At 46.2% G+C, this 21,254-nt stretch overlaps 1 long non-coding RNA gene across 1 annotated transcript in view; it reads right to left on the bottom strand.

Moving 5' to 3' along the window:
- The window catches only part of LOC115086041, a 54,741-nt gene extending 34,176 nt beyond the window's left edge, over window positions 1-20,565 (bottom strand). Inside the window, exon 1 of the long non-coding RNA XR_003855028.1 lies at window positions 20,479-20,565. This is a non-coding gene — a long non-coding RNA (uncharacterized LOC115086041). The remainder of the gene's footprint in view (window positions 1-20,478) is intronic.
- Window positions 20,566-21,254: the final 689 nt, after the last annotated feature.

The following is a 21,254-nucleotide window of genomic DNA, read 5'->3' as shown; positions in this document are numbered from 1 at the left end:
GGTAAGGGCAAAGGGCCATCGGCGCCATCTTTATGAGTAGCAGCCGATGGCCCGAGAACGGGAGATCGCTCCCGGGACCACCAGGAAATTTTAAAATGTTTTGGGGGGATCGGGAGGGTGGCGGAAGCTAAGGGGTCATTTTTAAAGGGTCGGGTGGGGTTTTTTTTTTATCGGGCCATCAGTGCCATTTTTGAGTGGCAGCCAAAATGGCGCCGATGGCCCGAGAGCGGGAGATCGGTCCTCGTGCCCCCACTGGACCACCAGGTACTCGTAAAATGTTTTGAGGGGTTCGGGAGGGTGGGGGAAGGTATGGGATTCGTTTTATAGGGTCGGGGTGGGTTTAGGGGTTGTTTTGGTGTGCTGGTTTTCCCACCCTCCCCCCAAATAACTCCCATTAGTGGACACTAATGGGAGTAACGATTTTTCATGATAAATCGGGAAAATTTCTATTGTATTGCGCACTCTAACGATTTTTGACGATTTAAAAAATATCGGACGATTTTTTTAAATCGTCAAAAAACGATTCACATCCCTAGAATATACTATTTGCCTCAAACCAGAGAAGAAAATATCAAACAACAAGAGAAACCATTAGATCCTTTTGCAGATTTATCAGATATATTGGAGAAATCATGAGATGCTCATTGAAACTAGAGCTATTTTATTAGTTCAGTTTACCTTTGTATCTGAGAGACTCTATACTAAGAATGTATTTCCAGCATCAGAATTTAAATTTCTATGGCCAGCAGGATCGAGTATTTCCAGACATTGCTAGAAATACTCAAATTAAAAAGAAAAAGTTTATTGCAATGAGAGGGGAGGTCATACTAGAGGGGCTAAATTCGTACTCTGTTTTCCATGTAGATGTATGATTGCTTATCAAGATTCAAAGTATGTTTTCAATGATCCTGATCAATTATGATCTTATTTAGATTCTCATTCCTAAATGTATCCCACCGTGGGTTGGTATAAATGAAATAGGCTTGGGGTAACTACACTGTTTATTTGAATTTGGATATTATTATTTCTTTAAATGACCGCTTCATTTACACTTTGGTATCCCAAAATTGCCTATAATGAATGTTCAATATCTACAGAAGGTTTTTTCATACAATATGTTGTAGATTTCAATTTTTTTTTCTAAATTCTGGGAATATTGTATCTTAATGTATGGTGAAAATTCAATAAAACTAAAATTTAAAAAAAAAAAGCTAGTTTGAGAGTACATTTGTTGCGACAATCGGCCACGGGCTCCATGGCCGGCCCTGCTCACCTTTCCGCCGTGGCCCTACCGGCTGTGTGCGGCCTCAAGGTACGCTGGAGGTGCCACCACTGCCCCCCCCCCCCCCCCCGGGCTTGTCCGGCAGCCAATGCACCATCACTGAGGCCGCTATACTTCCGGGATTTCCCTAGCGCGCGTGCACTCTCCTTCTCAGAAATTAAAGAGGCCACGGTGTGCTAGGGCTGTCAGGCCCGCCCAGATAATGTCACTTGTCTATCCTTATTTAAGGCAAGCTTTGACAGTCAGAGCTTGCCATTGCAACAGGTTTCTCCTTTGCCTTAGGTTTCTGTGAATTTTGCTCCAGCGTCCTGCTGCTCCAGCACCCAGCTGTACCAGCATCTTCCTGTTCCAGCGTCCTTCTGTTCCAGCGTCCTGCTGCTCCAGCGTCCTTCTGTTCCAGCGTCCTGCTGTTCCAGCGTCCTGCTGTTCGAGTGTCCTGCTGTTCCCTCGTCCCTCTGTTTGTCTCCCAGGTAGTACCCTCAGACTGTCTCTCTGGTACTGGCCTCAACCTATTCCTTGATCTTCCTGTCTACCACCTCTCCAGGAGACCCTGCGAGGCCCACCTAAGTCCAAGCGGCCTGGGTCCCTACGAGCTCCATCTGGGGGGACCGCGGGCTTCCAGTGGTGAAGCTCATCCAAGTCTCTGTCTCTTCTAGTGCTCCACCCCCTGAGGGCAGGTGCTTCCTGGTCCCTACCAGGGAACCGTTCTCCACTGCCCCAGGACAAGGGTTTACCCCCAAGCGTAACAGGTTGCAAAGGCCATGGACCCGGCAGAGCCCTCCGCTCTGCAGGTCATTCCTGGCCTGGTCTCCAGGGTGCAAGAGCAGCAACAATGCCTCGAGACCCTGTCCTCCTCCCTGGAACGTCTGCACGCCTGATTGGATTCCTATCCCGGGATCATCCAGAAGCTTCAATCAACGCTAGACCAAGTGGTAGTGGATGTGAATCACCTAGCAGTCCGACAAGACTTCCTAAGTTGGTTAAATGTTCCTCTACCTTCTTCGGTATCACCTACACCAGTATCTGCACCGAACCCCGACATTGGACTGGCGATCATTTCCATGCCCGCTCCACCACACTACTCAGGGGATCCCAAACGATGTCGGGGTTTCCTGAATTAATGCCACATGCATTTTACGCTTCAGGCGGTGCTGTTCCCGACTGATCTGGTGAAGACTAACTTTATTTTGTCTCATTTGAATGGCAAGGTACTGGCGTGGGCTTCTCCCATGTGGGAGCACTCTGATCCCATGCTGACCAACCTTCCGCAATTCAAAGCCACCTTTAAACAAAAGGAGGAACAAGGCAGACTTCCGACTATGGGATCAGATCTGCTACAGCTATGTCAGGGCTCCCGTTCCCTTTCTGACTACGCGATTGAGTTCTGGATTCTAGCTATGGAATTAAACTGGTAAGGGCATAGTCTGCACACAATATTCTTAGAGGGCTTAGCCCCCAGAATAAAAGATGAACTGGCGGCATGAGAGCTTCCTCCTTCTCTCGAAGGCCTTATCAACCTAACAGGGAGGATCAATAGACGTCTCCAAGAACATTCACGGGAAAACCGTGCTAATCAGAAGAATCGTCTCAGAGATCATTCCCTACTGTATGGGACTTCCGGTGAAGAACCTATGCAGCTGGGCTGTACTTGTCTTCCAGATGAGGAGAGAGCTCATCACCATCAGTTACCACAGTGCCCTAGGAAGAGCATGACCTCACACTAAGAAGTTCCTAAGACAATTCCTCTAAGTCTCACCACGACTTCACGATCACCATTGTTTATGTTGCCTGCTTCAGTGGTGATGTCTTCCATTTGTTTTTATACCCAGGTCTTAGTGGACTTCGGCGCAGGAGCAAACTTTATCCAACAAGACCTCGTGGACCAGTACCAAATCCCTACATGCCTGTTAACTCCGCCACTGGCTCTCTCTTCAGTCCACGGGGACATCCTCCCCGGAGTAATATCTCGGACCACCCAACCTCTTACTCTGAAGATCGAACAAGAGCACTCAGAGTCATTTTGGGCCTAACATGGCTACGAAAGCATCAGCCCCAGTTCGACTGGGCTTCGGCTGACCTGATCCAGTGGGGACCACAGTGTTCAGAGTCCTGTCTGGAACCGAGTGAACCTCCCCACTCTCTAATCATGGCCACTGCCCTGCTGAACCTTCCGAGTCCTAGTAAGAGGTCCCAAGAGTCTCAGACCAATTCCAACTTCCTCCACAAGAATCTGCTAAAGACCATCTTTACACTGCAAAGAGAGCAACTGTCACACAGGACGATCGAATGTGAAACCCTAGAAAGGGAACACAAGCGAACTATGAAATAGTTTGTGTCTCTCCTGGCTTATAAAGACAGATTCAGCAGTTACGGACCCGGCTACATCCTGAAAATCAGGAGAGAGGCTCTTCCATAGCATCTTCAATATTCTTCAGACCTTCAACTGTTTCCCAGGATCACTCTGAGAGAGTTACTCTACAATGTTCTAAACAAGGTCGAACATCATACCCGCACGAGTCCCCATTTGAGGTGCCTCAAGCCTTTGGTCTGCCCCCCCCCCCCCGGAGGGACCTTTGAGGAGGGGGTACTGTTGCAGTGGTTGGCCATGGGCTCCATGGCCAGCCCTGCTCACCTTTCCGCCGTGGCCCTGCCAACTGCATGCGGCTTGTCCCGCGGCCATCGCACCGTCACTGAGGCCGCTGTACTTCCAGGATTTCCTTAGTGCGCGCACGCCCTCCTTCTCAGGAATTAAAGGGGCCAAGGTGCGCTAGGACTGTCAGGCCCACCCGGATGACATCACTTGGCTATCCTTATTTAAGGCAAGCTCTGACAGTCAGAGCCGCAAAATGGTGGCGCAAAATGGCGCCGGCTGAAGACAACACGATTCGATTGCAGGAGGTCGTTCCGGACCCCCGCTGGACTCCCAGGTAATTTAAGGCATTTTGGGGGGGTTCGGGAGGGTGGGGGATTTATTTTAAAGGGTCGGGGTGGGTTTTAGGGTGTTTTAGTGTGCCGGTTCACGATTTTAACGATTTTAACGATATTTTAAAAACCCAAACGGTGACGATACGATTCCCTCCCCCTCCCAGCCAAAATCGATCGTTAAGACGATCGAGGACACGATTCACATCTCTAATATCCAGCTATCTTACTTAGGGACTCATTCATCAAATCATGTTAGGACCCTTTCGCCCGTGATAACGCCATAACGCATGTGATAAATAACGCATTGTGAGATGTGTTTGCAAATTTTAAACATTTAGTTGAATGGGAGGAGTTTATGAAAATGAGGGGTGCTTAATGTTGCTTGTAACGCATAATGCATGCTATTGTGGGATTTAACTACACCTTTTTGCCTGGCATTATACTCAAAACAGGATTTGCGATAAACATCGCAAAGCCCATTTGAGAGAGGGAGAGAGAGAGGGAGAGAGAGCCTCCGGGGAAGCAGATATATTAGGCAACTTTTTATACCACTGTAAGAAGGGGCCATTCTGAACTCAGGGTAAGGTTTTGGGGGGCAGTTTTACATGCAGAGTCAGAGATACAAACAGTACAGTAGACATCAGTGAAGATTTTATGTGATTTGGAGTGATGAAAGGTATAAAATGATGAGATTTGTACAATGTTGTTACCAACGGTGGATTCCCGATGAAGACCAGCCCGGGGATTCGCTGCCTAGGCCGGCCCAGGAGATACCACGTGGTCTGCCGAGCGTGGTTCCGTCACGGCCGCGCTCGGCAGACCACGTGACTAGCATGACTGGCCCACCGGGGGATGCCCAATCCCCCATTAGGTCAATCCGTCCCTGGTTGTTATGCTCGGGGGTGGACCTTTGTCCTGGGGCAATGGAGAACGGCTCCCTGGTTGGGACCAGGAAGCACCTGCCCCCAGGGGGCAGGACCCCCTTGTTGGGGTCCCTGGTTGGGACCAGGGGCTTCCTGGTCCCAACCAGGGAGCCGATTTAAAATATATCGGACGATATTTTAAATCGTCAAAAAACGATTCACATCCCTACTGGATATGTCTGAAAAAAAAAGCACTATTAAGACAGATAAGTCATAAAATGTTACTTATCCATCTAATTCAGATAGGCAGATAAGTCCACAAGTGCTATCTCTTATAAAATAGCAACTTACTAGTGTAAATGTTGGCTTCTCCCCAGAACACCCTGGCCCGTTCCTTTTTTATACATGCAAATTTATGTGTGTTGAGGTTTTAAAATATCATTTACTTGCATATATATGCTATTTTATACATGTAAGTGCTATTTTTTATGCATGCAACTTTTGAAAATTCACCTTTAAATTTTTAAGCATTCAAAATTAGAAGAAGAGTCTGTAAAAAATATTCCAAGGGAGGTAATGAACCCCAAATACGTTTTTTAAGATTTGCTAGCTAAACTAGACTAAATGTTATATAAGGTTGACCCTTACCAGGGACTATTCTCTTCAACAGGTTGGATGAGAAGTGAGGAGATGGATCCATTTTGTTAGAGCCTCCATGTGCATGGGTGTGGCCTCAATGGTACAAAACAGGGATTATTAGTGATCCAAGAGAAGATTCTGGAGAGTTGTGCTGAGTAAAAGTTGGTGCTTGGAGCTGGAAAGAAGGAAGATATCTGTTGCCTGTATTCCAAGCAGTAGGGGAAACAGATGACTACACAAGACATCCCCTATAGTGGTATACCTGACAGCCCAAAATAATTGAGGTTATTTCTTGTGGTGTGATCTGGAGGAGACAAAGGATAGATTGTCAATTAGCTCAGTTAATTCCCCCGAAGGTGCCAGACTGGTGCCAAGTTATGAAGAGGAGAAGGGGAACTATCCATCCAATGCTCCTCTGAGGAAGAACAATGCTACGGAAAATGGTATCCATCCAAAACAGACCCAGATTTCTGGCAGGGAAGACAAGAGGGTAGCAGAAAAGGATCAGAACCTCCATATTTGACCTTATTGAGAATCATGGATACAACAAGGAGAAAATATGCTATGTGCCAGATTATTTATATTGAAGCTTTGCAGTATATATTTTGTTTTGGAACACTAGTTGTGTGGAGCCTCTTCACTATATTTCAGAAGACAAGTCTAACATTTTTGAGCCCTGAAAGTAAACCCTGTCCTTCCTTCAGAGGAACATTTAGAGTGATATTGACAACGCTGCCTGATATCAAGTGGTGCCCCCTGTAGAAGGGAGTGCCTGGAAAGGGAGTTAGATGTGTATCACAGATTTTTGCTAGACTGGGTTTATGCAGGGTACTGCAAAAATGGGGTTAATGTTCAGTTAACTTATTTATAGTAAGATTAGTATTTAAAGCTAACTGATTTTTCTTGAACTGCCTTCCAAAAATCATTGATAATAACAGAAACAATATAATATGTTCTACATGGATATTTCTTCCATTGCTTGCTAGGAGTGTGACAATTTCGGTATTCCCTTTGCAGCCAAAGTTAAAAACTATGTGGTAGATTTTCAATACCTTAGGCGCGTAAATCCCAGGCTTATGCGCGCAGGGCCAGTTTTCAAAGGCCCGGCCATGCACGTAAATCCCTAGGATGGGTGTAAGTCCTGGAGTCTCGGGAAAGGGAAGGGATGATCCGGGGGATGGGGGTGGGGCATGGCATGGCTAGAGGCACCTGGCACAGCGGCAGTTTGCCGCTGTCCTGGGGGATAGCATGCCGGCAGGGTGCTGGCAGGGTGCCGGCACGCGCAAAAGGTGAGATAAGGATTTTGGGGGGTTAGGATAGGGCTAGGGGGCGGGAAGGTTAGGGGAAGGGGTAGGAAGGTTAGTATAGGGGGCAGGGAAGTTCCCTCCCAGGCCGCTTCTAAATTGGAGAGATTTGGGAGGGAACGGCAGAAGGCCGCAGGCGTCGGGGCACGCAGGTTGCACAGATGTGCACCCCCTTGCGCGCGCTGACCCCCAATTTTATAACATGCGCGCACCTGCGCGGGCACATGTTATAAAATCACATGTCCATGTGCGCGCGCGTGCAAGTTTCTAAAATCTACCCCTATCTTTGGAAGCAGGGAAGCAAAGCAGCTAGTAGTATTAATTAATTATACTGTATATTTGATTAGGTTGAAAAGAAGCAAGTCCAACGTTCTTATGATTACCGAGATGCAATTTCTAGATTGTAAACCAGATGAAAGGGAAAACACTGTACATATGTTTCTAATTCTGCAGCACAACAAAAATATATATATATAATTCACACCCAAAAATGGTTATCAAGTTAGATCCCTGGCTCCACATTTTTCCCTTTTCAGTTTGTGTTCTGTATTGTAACAGTTACAGTCTCAGTTGAATAAATGTTCCATAATTTCCTCTCTCTCGGAGTAAAAAATCCTTTTCTCTGAAGTCAGTACAATTTATTTCCCTTTAACATTTGCAGATGTTCCCTTGCTCCTTTTGTAGTTCCTAGAAAAAATGATTATAAACAGGATTCTTGTAAGGTTTATTGAGATGTCTGTACAATATAATTAAATTAAGGAAGATAGTCTGAGCTGTATTTCAGCACGTGCAGGCCCCTCGTGTCTCCTTTAGTAATTCAGTAGGACTTTGCTTTTTGTACTTCTTTCCCTGTCATTTGGAAATCCATTTGGAGGATGAGCAAGAGGTGAGACCCTTCCCCAATCCTGCTCTGGGAATGTCTCTGCTCACTGGGGTAAACATGTGCACAAACAGGCCCTACGTGCATAAGTTTGCCCACATGTAAGGCGGACATTTTTTTCCAAAGGCCATTTCTCTGGGGAAGGCATTGTTTTACCCGTAGAATTGGCTTTTAAAATGACCCTCCTAAGAGGTAATTTTATAACAGCCTGAACAAATTTGATGAAACGTACACACAAACTATGCCAATTCTCAGAGCAAAAATTAGGCACGTGGGGGGTCACTTTGAAATTCAAGATCAAAACTACCTGCACACAATTAATTATACAAGCTAAAATGTGTGCAGAAATTTGGCGGTGGGGGGTAATTTTACCTGCATATTTTTGAAAATGGAAAAGTACGCAGGTAAATGCAAGCCCTTTCCCAAGCTTGGCCTTGGCAGTACCTCCACCTACTCTGGGTGTGTCATACTCATGTAAGTTTACCCTCATATGGGATGGGCAATTATAAAATAGACACAATGGGTGCATTTTACCACCCTCTCAACACTGATGTAAACTATACATAAATCATATGAGAGATTACAAAACTTTATTATCAAAACGTTTTCATCAAATCACATAAAAAGTGTGTCACAAAACTCACTCATTCACACATTCACACTATTAAAAGTGAAGCAACAGTGAAGTTGTCAAACAGAATTTTCAAGATACAACTTTTCCAAAATGCAGATTTTTCAAAATGCAAAAAACATATGTATCCACATCCTGTGGCTTATAACAACTTAAAACTCTATAAATGTTTCAACCAGGTAACACAATTATTTCACTACCCTCTATACTTTATCCCTGGATTACCATGCTAATCTTTAGATCAATATCATCAATACATATGTGCATCTATGCTTAAAAATGCATTAAGATTTAAATTATCTTCTTCTGATGTGCATAACCGTGGTGAAAGATGAAGCACTGTCTCTAAATTTGCAGTAAGGAAGAAGCATACAGTGATGAGCATCAGATGAAGATAATTTAAATCTTAATGCATTTTTAAGCATAGATGCACATATGTATTGATGATATTGATCTAAAGATTAGCATGGTAATCCAGGGTTAAAGTATAGAGGGTAGTGAAATAATTGTGTTACCTGGTTGAAACATTTATAGAGTTTTAAGTTGTTATAAGCCACAGGATGTGGATACATATGTTTTTTGCATTTTGAAAAATCTGCATTTTGGAAAAGTTGTATCTTGAAAATTCTGTTTGATAACTTCACTGTTGCTTCACTTTTAATAGTGTGAATGTGTGAATGAGTGAGTGAGTTTTGTGACACACTTTTTATGTGATTTGATGAAAACGTTTTGATAATAAAGTTTTGTAACCTCTCATATGGTTTATGTACAATTATAAAATAGGTCATATGGATGGATAAAGCATTGTTGTGCCTGTAGAAATATCTTGGAAATCACCCACCATAATATGTACTTGGCTGTGACGTCTAATGCTTGACTTTGGACATTCATCCCAGTTTATTGTCAAATACTAAGCACATCTTGTTTTCCTAGTATGTATTAGTAAGTGCTGCCCCATTCAAAGTATATTATATCTGGCAATTTTCTAACATTATTCGGCAACTGGGCACATTAAATCTTAACAGTCACTTTCCTATTTGCTTAAGATATCTGGATCACTGTGGACGTAAAGGTTGCTTCACTTCTTTGACAATAGTTCTGCCCTTTACCAGCTACGGGGAGAGGGTTTTGCATTTTCTAAGACCATCCATGAGATTTTTTTCCACCCAGGGTACTGGAATTGGTCAAGATCTCCATATATTGTATAAACTGGTTGGAGTACCAAAGGTGTGGTTGAATGTAGGTTTCTTTTTGGAAAAGGAGGAGTGTTTTTGTTAGTTCTCCTACTTCAAGCCCCACAGCCTGTACTAAAAAGAGGAAGGACTTTGCCCTGATTACCAGTTGCCCTCACAGACCTAGAAGAGAGACTGTCCAGTTTGAGAAGAGATGAAGATAGGATTTTTTTTGTCTTTTAAGTGTTGGTTGTTTTCTTGACCTACTTCCAGCTCAGGAGAGCAAACACACCTGCCTGAGGGGACTGGGAATGCATTTGCCTTGTGTCCAGTTAACAGTGGGGGCTGTGGTTGCCCAAGGCTGAGGATTGGCTTTTGGGAAGATTTTTCTTTATTATGAATAGGAGGGAGTTTTTCCCACCACCACCCTCCCTACCTATTTTGGAGAAGAGATTTTACCCATCATTGGGAAGGGACAGTAACTCAGAGATCAAAGATGAAGAAAGAATTTGTGGCACTTGGGGGAGGGGGGGTTCATTCTGCTTTGTAGTCTTATGATTTTTGCTATTTTTGCTTGTATCCTATTTTTTTTTTTAAGTTACAGTAAATGTATTATTTGAACACCAACCCATGTGTCCTATTGCTCCTCTTCAAAATGACAAAGAACTATAGAAACTGAAAGAATTAAGAATCTGTCATGGAGTGGATTCCCATCTATACAAGTAGGGCCCCAGAGGCTTGTTCTCCTCACCAGTGGATCCCCGGTACCCCAGTGGCTAACTGTGTATGACTGGAGAGATGAGTGAGAGGTCTGGGACATTGAGATTGGTCCTGGGAATGGTGTAGCCCCTACAATGGGACACTTTGATATTTTTAAAAAATAGTATCATTGCTGCTTATTCTTTTCACATGATCAGTGTTAAAAATATTTAATAGCCTAAGGTTTTCTGACACCCTACTTGCCACTTCATTGCAATTAGAATATACTAGATATATATATCTCATTAATTAATGATTATCTTGAGTCTCAGCTTCAGTTAGTGCCTTACCTAGTCAAAAATGTTATCTATAATCCCACCTTCTGTACTTTGAAAATCAGCCTTTCTTGACATAATATTTAAAAAATTGTAGCAAACTCTAATTATAAGAAATAGGATTCTTTTAATTTATCAGGTTTACTGCTGACATGGGAAAACTCAATAAAGGTATTGTAGCACCCCCAAGCAGCAACCGGTGTAATGATGACTCTCCTCGCTATGATGGTTAAAGTGTTCTGACTGTTGTTGGGGTATGTGGGTGGTGCTGGAGTCGATTGCAACCAGAGGATTTGTATATGTTACCCTCTTCCTGACCAGGTAATTTTTTGAGTTTGGGAAACCTATTCAACCAATGAAGCTCCCAGAGGTTGAGAGAGGAAACACGGAGTAATAAATAGTTGGATACCTTCTGCTGGTGAATAACAAGATTATTGTTTAAAATAAAAGAAGTGATGTGTATCACTGTCTGTATATGGATTATTCTATTGTTTGTGTATATTGTACTCTGCCAAGATTTGCAGTTTGATGGATTAAAATGATTAAATAAAAATAAATGAAGTTAAATAGAAGGAAAGAACACAAATAAGTTATCAGTAACAATTTTGTCAATACTGCTCATATAGGGCTAGATTTTCAAAGGGTTTCGCGCGCTGAGCCTATTTTGCATAGGCCTGGCGATGCGCGCAAGCCCCGGGACGCGCGTATGTCCCAGGACTTTGTGAAAGGGGCGGGGCGGGACTGAGGCCTCCGGCACAGCGGCCGTGGCGGGGGATCATGCGCCGGCACTTGGCAGGCGCGCACAACCTACGCCTGCACGGAGGCAGGCGCAACTTATTAAACAAAGGAGACGGGGGTTTTAGATAGGGCTGGGGGTGGATTAGGTAGGGGAAGGGAAGGGAACGGGGAACAGGGAAAGCCATCGGGGCTCCCCTAGGGCTCAGCGCGCGCAAGGTGCATAAGTGTGCACCCCCTTGCTCACGCTGACCCCTGATTTTATAACATGTGTGCGGCTGCGTGCACATGTTATAAAATCGGGCGTACATTTGTGCGTGCTGGGTTGCACGCACAAATGTATGCCCACCCGTACCTCTTAAAATCCGGCCCATAAGTATCTAGGTATTGTATAGGTTATATATGAAATCTCAGGATCTCCACTCCTCCTCAACAAAAACAGTCAATAAACTCACTCAGAAAAGTATCTAATATCTATAGTATCCACTCAAAAATCGCCTTTTACAGTTCACTGCAGTATGTGCAAGCATTCATGAACTATCAGATAAACCCAAGGATTTGAAACTTGTAAATTTTCCTTCTCATTTGCCTCCACAAGAAATCAGTATTATCAAGGTTCACTTGATGAAAAGAAAGTACTCCTTTATCTCTATCCTTCTTTCTTTCTGAGGTTTACTTTTAAGTTTGCTTTCTCTGTAATGTCTGTCTTTTTCCTCTTTCTCTATGCTTTTTGTTTTTGTGTCCCAGCGATTGCATCCACTTATCTGATACAGACAGAAGAGTGGTCCTCTCCTTCCAATGACTTGGATGCCATTGGCTAGCAGATAGTTGGTGCTGCTGAGGTGCTACTGAGGGCAACTTGCGTCTCTACTGCCTCTTGTTTCCTCAAATAAATAACAGATTGTAGCATTTTAAATTTATTCCATATCAATAGGTCTAAAGGTTTTACATTTCAGTGGCTGGATTTACTGCAACAGCAAGTATAAAGTTCTTTTTTATGCTTTGTAAATTAAGTTGAGCTGGAGTTAGTGGCATATTGGTTATATTGGGAAGTTACTCGGAAACTCCTATTAATGATGGTCTCTTTTTACCACAATTCAGCAAATTCTGCTCATCCTTTGAGAGAAGACATCTCAGCTCTTGTGATCTCATCCACCAGGGGAATATTGCTAGCAATCACCGTACAAGAGTGACTGAGCTGTTTTTTAATACTATAGTTATCCCAGATTTCAGCTTTTTCTGCCATCATTGGTTCACCAGTGTTCAAATCCACACCAATCAGATGATTTGATTCTGCATATTCTGTCTGGACTTTTACTAATGTCTCCTGAGGGTCAGGAATGATGAGCAGAGCATCGGCAAATGCTTGGTCTCCAAGCTGGGCTCTGCCCTTTACAATGGACTTGTGCTTAACCAGGGCATCTGCTATTGCCACTTTTAATGCGCCAGCATCTGCAACAACACAACCATCATCAGTTGCATTTTTGACAGTAGCCTTGGGCACAGATACTGTTCCTCTCCTGAAGAAAGAAAATTCTTCCCTATGCTTTAAATAAAATAACAGAGTGTAACTGTCTACACTATCACCACAATCTTCAGCAAGTGCTTTCTCAATGTGTGTCTTCCCAGTCTAATTGAATTTGCTTCTTTTAGGGAGAAAATAAAAAAAAATTGCAGCAAGCCCTATCTACTTGATACAGAGAGATCAGCACAAATGGATCAGTGAGGATCTTGGAAGAAAACAAATCACTCTCTTATTGCTTCAAATCCAGCTCCAATATCATGGACACTACCATAGGTCTCTGTTGCGCTGTGATGGACGAAAGCACCAGGGGGCTCTCTCCAGCACGGGACAAATTGTGTGCCCTTGCGGTGAAACGTCCTTACCCTGAGCCTCGACTAAACCTGTGAGCTTCCTTGAGACCACCAATGCAATGGTGGTCTCTGAATAGTCCTCTGACCGTTCCAAGCCCTTTTGGACTGCTGTTAGGGAGCGGCGGGAAGCAGCAGGTCAGATAGAGGACAAGGCGAATGAGGACAAGAACTCAGACGATGAATGACGAAGACTCAAAGCAGAGGTTAACTTGGAAGGAAGGCTGCAATACCACGCACCCAACACACCCTAGCCGGAGTGGTCGCAGACCACGATGGAGGCGAATCAGCAAGCTGACATCGACTCAATTACATTAGAGTTCAAGATGTGAGGGTGAAGATCCGAGACGAAACTCAGATGGGTTGAGGATGAAGATCTGAGACAAAACTCAGATGGGTTGAAGATCTGAGACGAAACTCAGATGGGATGAGGATGAAGATGATGAGGATCTTCAGTCAGTGAGATGGAGGAATCCCACCAGTGCCCTATGCACCCCAACCGGGGTGATCGCGGACCACTGGGCCACTACATGTCCTACCAGCCCAGCTGAGCTGATCACGGACCATGAGGGACGGAAAGACGGAACCTCAGGAACCTCTGGACTGGAACAGAACATCAAGATACAGAAGACAGCAGGGCTGGAACAGAACATCAGGATACAGGAGACATCATGAAGACAAGAGACAAGGAACGAAGAGCCTCAAAGAAGTCAGGAACAAGGAATGGGATCCCTGGAAAAAGATGCCAGGCAGGAGCTGGAAACAGAGATAGGAGACCAGCTCCAGGAAGGAAGTTGCTCCTTGCGAAGGCGAGGAAGGAATGAACTGAGGTGCCTTTTGTAGGCTGAAGCAGGAAACACCCTGGGAGGAGTCAGGAAGAACCACACCTGCACTGGCCATTTAAAAAGGGCAGAGAGGCGTGGCTTTGCCCTTTAGGAGGAAGCAGGAGAGCGCAGAATCATGGACAGCACCCATGCTGCACAGGAAGACACGGAGGTGAAGCCAAGGCAGAAGAAATGCCTCAGGGCAGACCCCAGGATGGACGGCAGCTTCCCTGCCATGAAGGATGCACCAAAGGCGGCTTCCTGCCGCAGGAAAGGCCGAGGCTGAAGGCCTTTCATTCAAGGTAAGGTTGGTGGCCTCCAGGCCACATGGAGATGCTAGTCAGCGGCATCCTGCTGCATACAGACACACCCTGATGGCTCCCTGGCACCAGGGAAGGCAGCGGCGATGTCAGCGGCCAGCGGGCCACTCGAGGAGCAGAAGCACGGTTCTCAGCCGTGAGGAGAAGTGCCAGCGGCCTCCGGGCCCCACCGAAAGACACAGCGTGGCTCCAGCCGCAAACAGAAAGCAGGGACAGCAGAGGACTGCAGTAGCGCGGATCCTGCTGTGCGGGGAGTGTGACGGCAGCTCCAGGCCGCGAGAATAGAAGGTGGAGAAGCTGCAAGACAGGCAGGTTCGCAACAGTCTCTCAGCACCAGAGCTGCTACTCTGCTTACACAATGAATAAAGACTTAAATTCAGAGCACTGGGTATCAATGTCTCAGTTTGTGCAGTGATTCTGAGGAGAAATGTTATTGTATCTGAGTCCCAAATGTCTTCACTTTACCTGGACTCAATACACAGTCTGGTACCCCCTCACTCATTCACTTGATCCTGGTAATACAGATCAGCAAACTGGTTAATCTCTTTCAGACAAGAAATTATTAGATCAATTGTCATTGCCAGTTCTTATAGCTTGTAGATATTATTCACATCTATATACAGTTTCCTCTTTTGCTTGGCTATGCTGGTCTAAAAATCCATCTTCCCAACAGTTTGTTTGGTTAGTGCAGTTAGTATAGCTGTGTTTAAAAAAGGATTGGATAAGTTCTTGGAGGAGAAGTCCATTACCTGCTATTAAGTTCACTTAGGGGCGGATTTTAAGAGCCCTGCTCACCTAAATCCGCCCAAATCCGAGCGGATTTAGGCGAGCAGGGCCCTGCGCGCCGGTGCGCCTATGTTCAATAGGCCTACCGGCGCGCGCAGACCCCGGGACTCGCGTAAGTCCCGGGGTTTGGCGAGGGGGGCGTGTCGGGGGGCGGGCCCGAGCCGCGCGGCATTTAGGGGGCGTGTCGGCAGCGTTTTGGGGCGGGCCCGGGGGCGTGGTTACGGCCCGGGGCGGTCCGGGGGCGTGGCCGCGCCCTCCGGACCTGCCCCCAGGTCGCGTCCCGGGGCGCTAGCGGCCCGCTGGCGTGCGGGGATTTACGCCTCCCAGAGGGAGGCGTAAATCCCCCGACAAAGGTAAGAAGGGGGTTTAGACAGGGCCGAGTGGGTGGGTTAGGTAGAGGAAGGGAGGGGAAGGTGAGGGGAGGGCGTTAGAGGATTCCCTCCGAGGCCGCTCCGATTTCGGAGCGGCCTCGGAGGGAACGGGGGTAGGCTGCGCGGCTCGGCGCGCGACGGCTATACAGAATCGATAGCCTTGCGCGCGCCGATCCAGGATTTTAGCGGATACGCGCGGCTACGCGCGTATCTACTAAAATCCCGCATACTTTTGCTTGCGCCTGATGCGCCAGCAAAAGTACGCCTATTTGCGCGGTCTGAAAATCTACCCCTTAGAGAATAGCCACTGCCATTAGCAATGGTAACATGGAATAGACTTAGTGTTTGGGTAATTGCCAGGTTCTTATGGCCTGGATTGGCCACTGTTGGAAACAGGATGCTGGGCTTGATGGACCCTTGGTCTGACCCAGTATGGCATTTTCTTATGTTCTTACTTTTAAAATTAACACTCTTCAATGCTTTAACCTTAATTTTCACTTTACCTTATGCCAAATTTTTAAAACATTCTCTTCAGGCTCTCACCAAAACATATCAGTGACCCATAATGAACATAAGAAATGCCATACTGGGTCAGATCAAGTGTCCATCAAGCCCAGCATCCTATTTCCAACAATGGCCAATCCAAGTCACAAATATCTGGCAAGTCCCAAACATTAAATAGATCTCAAGCTACTATTGCTTATTAATTATTAGCAGTTTATGGATTTTTCCTCTAGGAACTTATCCAGACCTTTTTTTAAACCCAATTACACTAACTGCCGTAACCACATCCTCTGGCAATGAATTCCAAAGCTTAACTATGTGCTGAGTAAAAAAGAATTTTCTTCAATTTTTTTAAATGAGCTACTTACTAACTTCATGGAGTGCCCCCTAGCCCTTCTATTATCTAACAGGTCGATACAGTTATGCCGCGTTAGAAAGAGTGCGGCAGTGCCAGGTGCACCCTCGTTCCCCGCACGCACAGTTCTCTTCACCTACCACTCGATACTCTCTTCAATTTGCATGCAAATGCATGCCGCGTCTGCAAAGCGTTAGGCGAAGGTTAGGCCCACGCAACCCATTTTACTGTATAGAGCGCCTATACAGTATCCTGGGTGCGCGGGCCTAATGCTTCACGGCCACGCTGGTATCTGTCATTTCAAATGTCATTTCAAATGACATTAAGAATGTCATTTGAAATGTCATTTGAAATGTCATTTCAAATGTCATTTCAAATGACATTTGAAATGTCAGGTACCAGGAAGTGGACAGTTATGTTCTCCGATGCTCGGCAAACTTTCCCCCAGCCCCTGCTCACCTGCCCTGGCCGCGTCCGGTCTCCGGTGCAGCCCCAGTCCTATCCCCTCCTCCCGAAGCAAAAAAAAACAAACCGAAAAAGTAGCAAGAGAGCGAGGGGAGAGACGGGCAATCCTAGGCTCGGGCCTGCTAGTCCCTTGTCCTCTCCTCCCGAAGCAGGGCGCGAAAAGCAGCCTTGCTCCGGGAGGAGGGGGCAGTTTAAAGCGACGAAGCGACTTACTTTTGCAGCCCCCCTCCGGACATCAGCGACGATGACCGGGCAATCCTAGGCTCGGGCCTGCTAGTCTCTTCTCCTCTCCTCCCGAAACAGGGCGCGAAAAGCAGCCTTGCTCCGGGAGGAGGGGGGGGCAGTTTAAAGCGACGAAGCAACTTACTTTTGCAGCCCCCCCCCTCCGGACATCGGCGACGACCGCGGCTCCAGCCTCCAGCTGTCAGACAGATGCATCGCACATGGGAAAGCGGCCCCTATGCGTGCAATTGGCTTCTCAAGAGGTGACATCACGACATTTGGCGTCACGGCATGTGACGTCACGTCATGTGACGTCACGTCTTGAGCAGCCAATTGCACGCATAGGGGCCGCTTTCCCACGTGCGATGCGTCTGTCTGACAGCTGGAGGCAGGAGCCGCGGTCGTCGCCAATGTCCGGAGGGGGGGGGCTGCAAAAGTAAGTCGCTTCGTCGCTTTAAACTGCCCCCCCCCCCCTCCTCCCGGAGCAAGGCTGCTTTTCGCGCCCTGCTTCGGGAGGAGAGGAGAAGAGACTAGCAGGCCCGAGCCTAGGATTGCCCGGTCATCGTCGCTGATGTCCGGAGGGGGGCTGCAAAAGTAAGTCGCTTCGTCGCTTTAAACTGCCCCCTCCTCCCGGAGCAAGGCTGCTTTTCGCGCCCTGCTTCGGGAGGAGAGAACAAGGGACTAGCAGGCCCGAGCCTAGGATTGCCCGTCTCTCCCCTCGCTCTCTTGCTACTTTTTTTTCGGGGGTTTTTTTTCTTTGGAAGGAGGGAACAGGACTGGGGCTGCACCGGAGACCGGACGCGCCAGGGCAGGTGAGCGGAGGCTGGGGGAAAGTTTGCCGTCTACCCTTACCCCTGCCTCTAATGCTGGGGTAAGGGTAGGCGGTAAGTTAGCAGGGTAAACACGTGGCAAAACGGCAGGGTAAAAAAGCAATAGTCGGGGCGCACGTTACTGTATGGGAGGGAATAGCTAATTCGCTCGTTTACATTTAATATACATGCCGCGTGCGGAAGGGGTTACCCGGGGATTTTAAGAGGCGGTAGGGATGAGTTAAAGGGGATAGTGTATCGCAGGAAGGGCTAACGCGGCCGGAAAGTGAGTAGAAGGTGAGTTAGGAGCAGGGTAACCGCGGCCACACTTTACTGTATCGATCTGTAAGAGAGTAAATAGCCAATTTACATTAACCTGTTCAAATCATTTCATGATTTTGTAGACTTCTATCATATCCCTCCTCAGTCATCACTTCTCCAAACTGAACAGCCCTAACGTCCATAGCCTTTCCTCATAGGGCAGCCATTCCATGCCATTTATCATTTTGGTGGCCCTTCACTGGACTTTCTCCAGTGCAAATATATCTTTTTTGAGATGCGCAACCAGAATTGCAAACAGTATTCAAGCTGTGGTCTCACCATGGAGCAATACAGAGGCATTATGACATCCATCTTTTTATTAACCATTCCCTTCCTAATAATTCCTAACATTTTGTTTGTCTTTTTGATCGTCACAGCACGCTGAGCCGATGATTTCAATGATGCCTAGATCTCTTTCCTGGTTGGTAACTCCTAAGATAGAACCTAACATTGTGTAACTACAGCAAGGGTTATTTTCCCCTATATGCTTCGCCTTGCACTTGTTGACGTTAAACTTCATCTGCCATTTGGAAGCCAAGTTTTCGAGTCTTACAAGGTCCTCCTGCAATTTATCACAATCCACTTGAGATTTAACTACTCTGCATAATTTTGTGTCGTCCGCAAATTTGATCACCTCACTCATCATACACCTTTCCAGAACATTTACAAATATATTAAAAGGCACCAGTCCAAGTACAGATCCCTGAAGCACTCCACTGTTTATCTTTTTCCACTGTGAAAACTGTGATCTCTCTGTGGCTGAAAACTCCTCCTGGCAAGCAGCAGCTTCTCCAGCAGCAACTTCAACACTTCTTTGCATCTGAATTGTGTTCATGAGGATCTCTATTTTTTCTTTCTGGAGGGATCCACACACCTTTCACATCATAGCAAAGAGTCCCAGATTTAAAACTGTTCATCCTCTCCAATGGTATCACTGTCCAGCTTCCCCATAGGATGACAAAGGTGCCCAGTGGTGTAGCCACAAGTGGGCCTGGGTGGGCAATTGCCCACCCAATTTGGACCCAAGCATACCCAAAGAAAGAGGCCTGTTGCAACAATGCTGTCGAGGGATCCCATCCCTGCGATGGCGAAGAGGAGCACCAGAGCTGCAAGGACGCCGCGGGATCCTATCTCCGCGATGGCAAAGAGGAGAGACAAAGCTGCATGGCACACCTGGGGAGGCGGTGGGATGGTGACAGCAGGAGAGGCCGTGGGCCACTGGCAGAACCTAACCTGCTGGCGGCTGAAGAAGGAGAGAGCGCCAGTGCCGAAACCAATCGGCCCAAACCACAGGAAACTAAATTTCCCACGGTGGGCCAATAACAAAGGCCGAACCAAAAGGTTCGGCCGAATCACATCTCTAGGGGAAGTGAGGAAAACAGGATTTACATTCAGACATCATCCAACAAGGCATCGATGTGTGCAATCTGGGTAAACAAGCATCGGGGTAACTTGCTTGATGCGGTGGTTAGTTACAACCCTTAACCATTAAGCCTTATGCTCACCTTTGATGCAACGCCAACATTACTCTTTGCATCAATGACAGGGGATGGCAAGAAATTTGAATCAAACAGTTACCAACAAGAGCCCTGAAGTTGGTGGTTGATGAAACAGATAATGGGAAAATAAATGTGAAAGCTTTCTGGGCAGACTGGATGGGCCGATTGGTCTTTGTCTGCCGTCATTTCTATGTTTCTAATGCATAATGGCTATTGCAGACTTCTTAGAAAGCCAGTGTAGGGTGCAGTATAAGGTATTATTTATCAATAAGAATACAGCTAGTGGATCTCAGACCTGCATGCCTACAGCCCACCATGTTAACCTTGTACCCACCCAAAAAATCAACTCAGGCTATGCCACTGCAGCCACCTGTATTAAATTCACATTGCTTTTCAAAATAACAATGCTTTCCAGATATCCTAGGGGCTGGTCACTTTACCTCCTTAATGGTAACCCTAACCCTCCACTGCCTCTCTCATGAGGAAAACCCATGCTATTTGGAAAGGCTGTAATTGATCACAGTGCTTTATAAGGCAAAACTGTTGAATCTGGACTGCTGTGTCAGTGACTTTTCTGGACACACAAAACCACCCTGGCACGGATTAGGAGACATGTGTAGAGTGCCTCATTACCATTCCTGCCTGAAACATGTAATTTTAAATACCTTTCCAGGAGCTACTCCACTGCAGGTTTTCCATGTCTCCCCTAGCAGTCTCTCACTTGCCTGTCCCAGGTACTGCTGGGCCATCCCAGAATCCCATGCATGCTCCAGTGCATCCAAGGGAGTTATGATCAAAGGGAATTTTCAACTCAAAAGACATTCTTAAATGATAGCAGCCTCTCTGCTCTGGAATTTTATCTTATCTTCCCTCCCTGCTGGGCTGCTAATTTACTGAACAGAAACCCTGGATAAATCTCTTGCCTTTACAATCAGTCTTAAAGCAGGTAAATACTGTCATCTTCTTTTTTTTTCTCTCTCTATTTCTTTTTGTGGACCTCTCCACAATAGCCCACATGATCTGTTATGCTTGAAACCATACTGTGTCTTCAGTAACCAAAATGGCATGCTTCCACTGCATACAGACTTTGACAAGTCACATTTGGAGCACTTATCCTCCAAAGGAATATTCAAATGTTAGAAAAAGTAAAAAAAAGAAAAGAAAAGTCTACTAAATTCCCAAAGGGAACATATGTGTTATGTATATGTATGAAACTCTTGGGAGTCTATAATCTAACGTGCATTAATGCTAATGCAAGTGTTAACATGCAATAAACCTGGGCTGTGAAGGGTCATTTCTTTACCCTGGGAGGGGGATCAGATTAGGACATCAGAGCCCCTTTGACAGATCCTAGTGGTGTCATCAGGCAGAGGATGGGGGGGGGGGGGCATTCAGCCCACAGCAGGCTATGATTAACTTGTTGGGAGGGGGGGGGGGAAGG

This window comes from Rhinatrema bivittatum, chromosome 2 (genome assembly GCF_901001135.1).
Source record: "Rhinatrema bivittatum chromosome 2, aRhiBiv1.1, whole genome shotgun sequence".
NCBI classification, from domain to species: domain Eukaryota; kingdom Metazoa; phylum Chordata; class Amphibia; order Gymnophiona; family Rhinatrematidae; genus Rhinatrema; species Rhinatrema bivittatum.
This window is presented reverse-complemented; position numbering and strand designations above follow the sequence as displayed.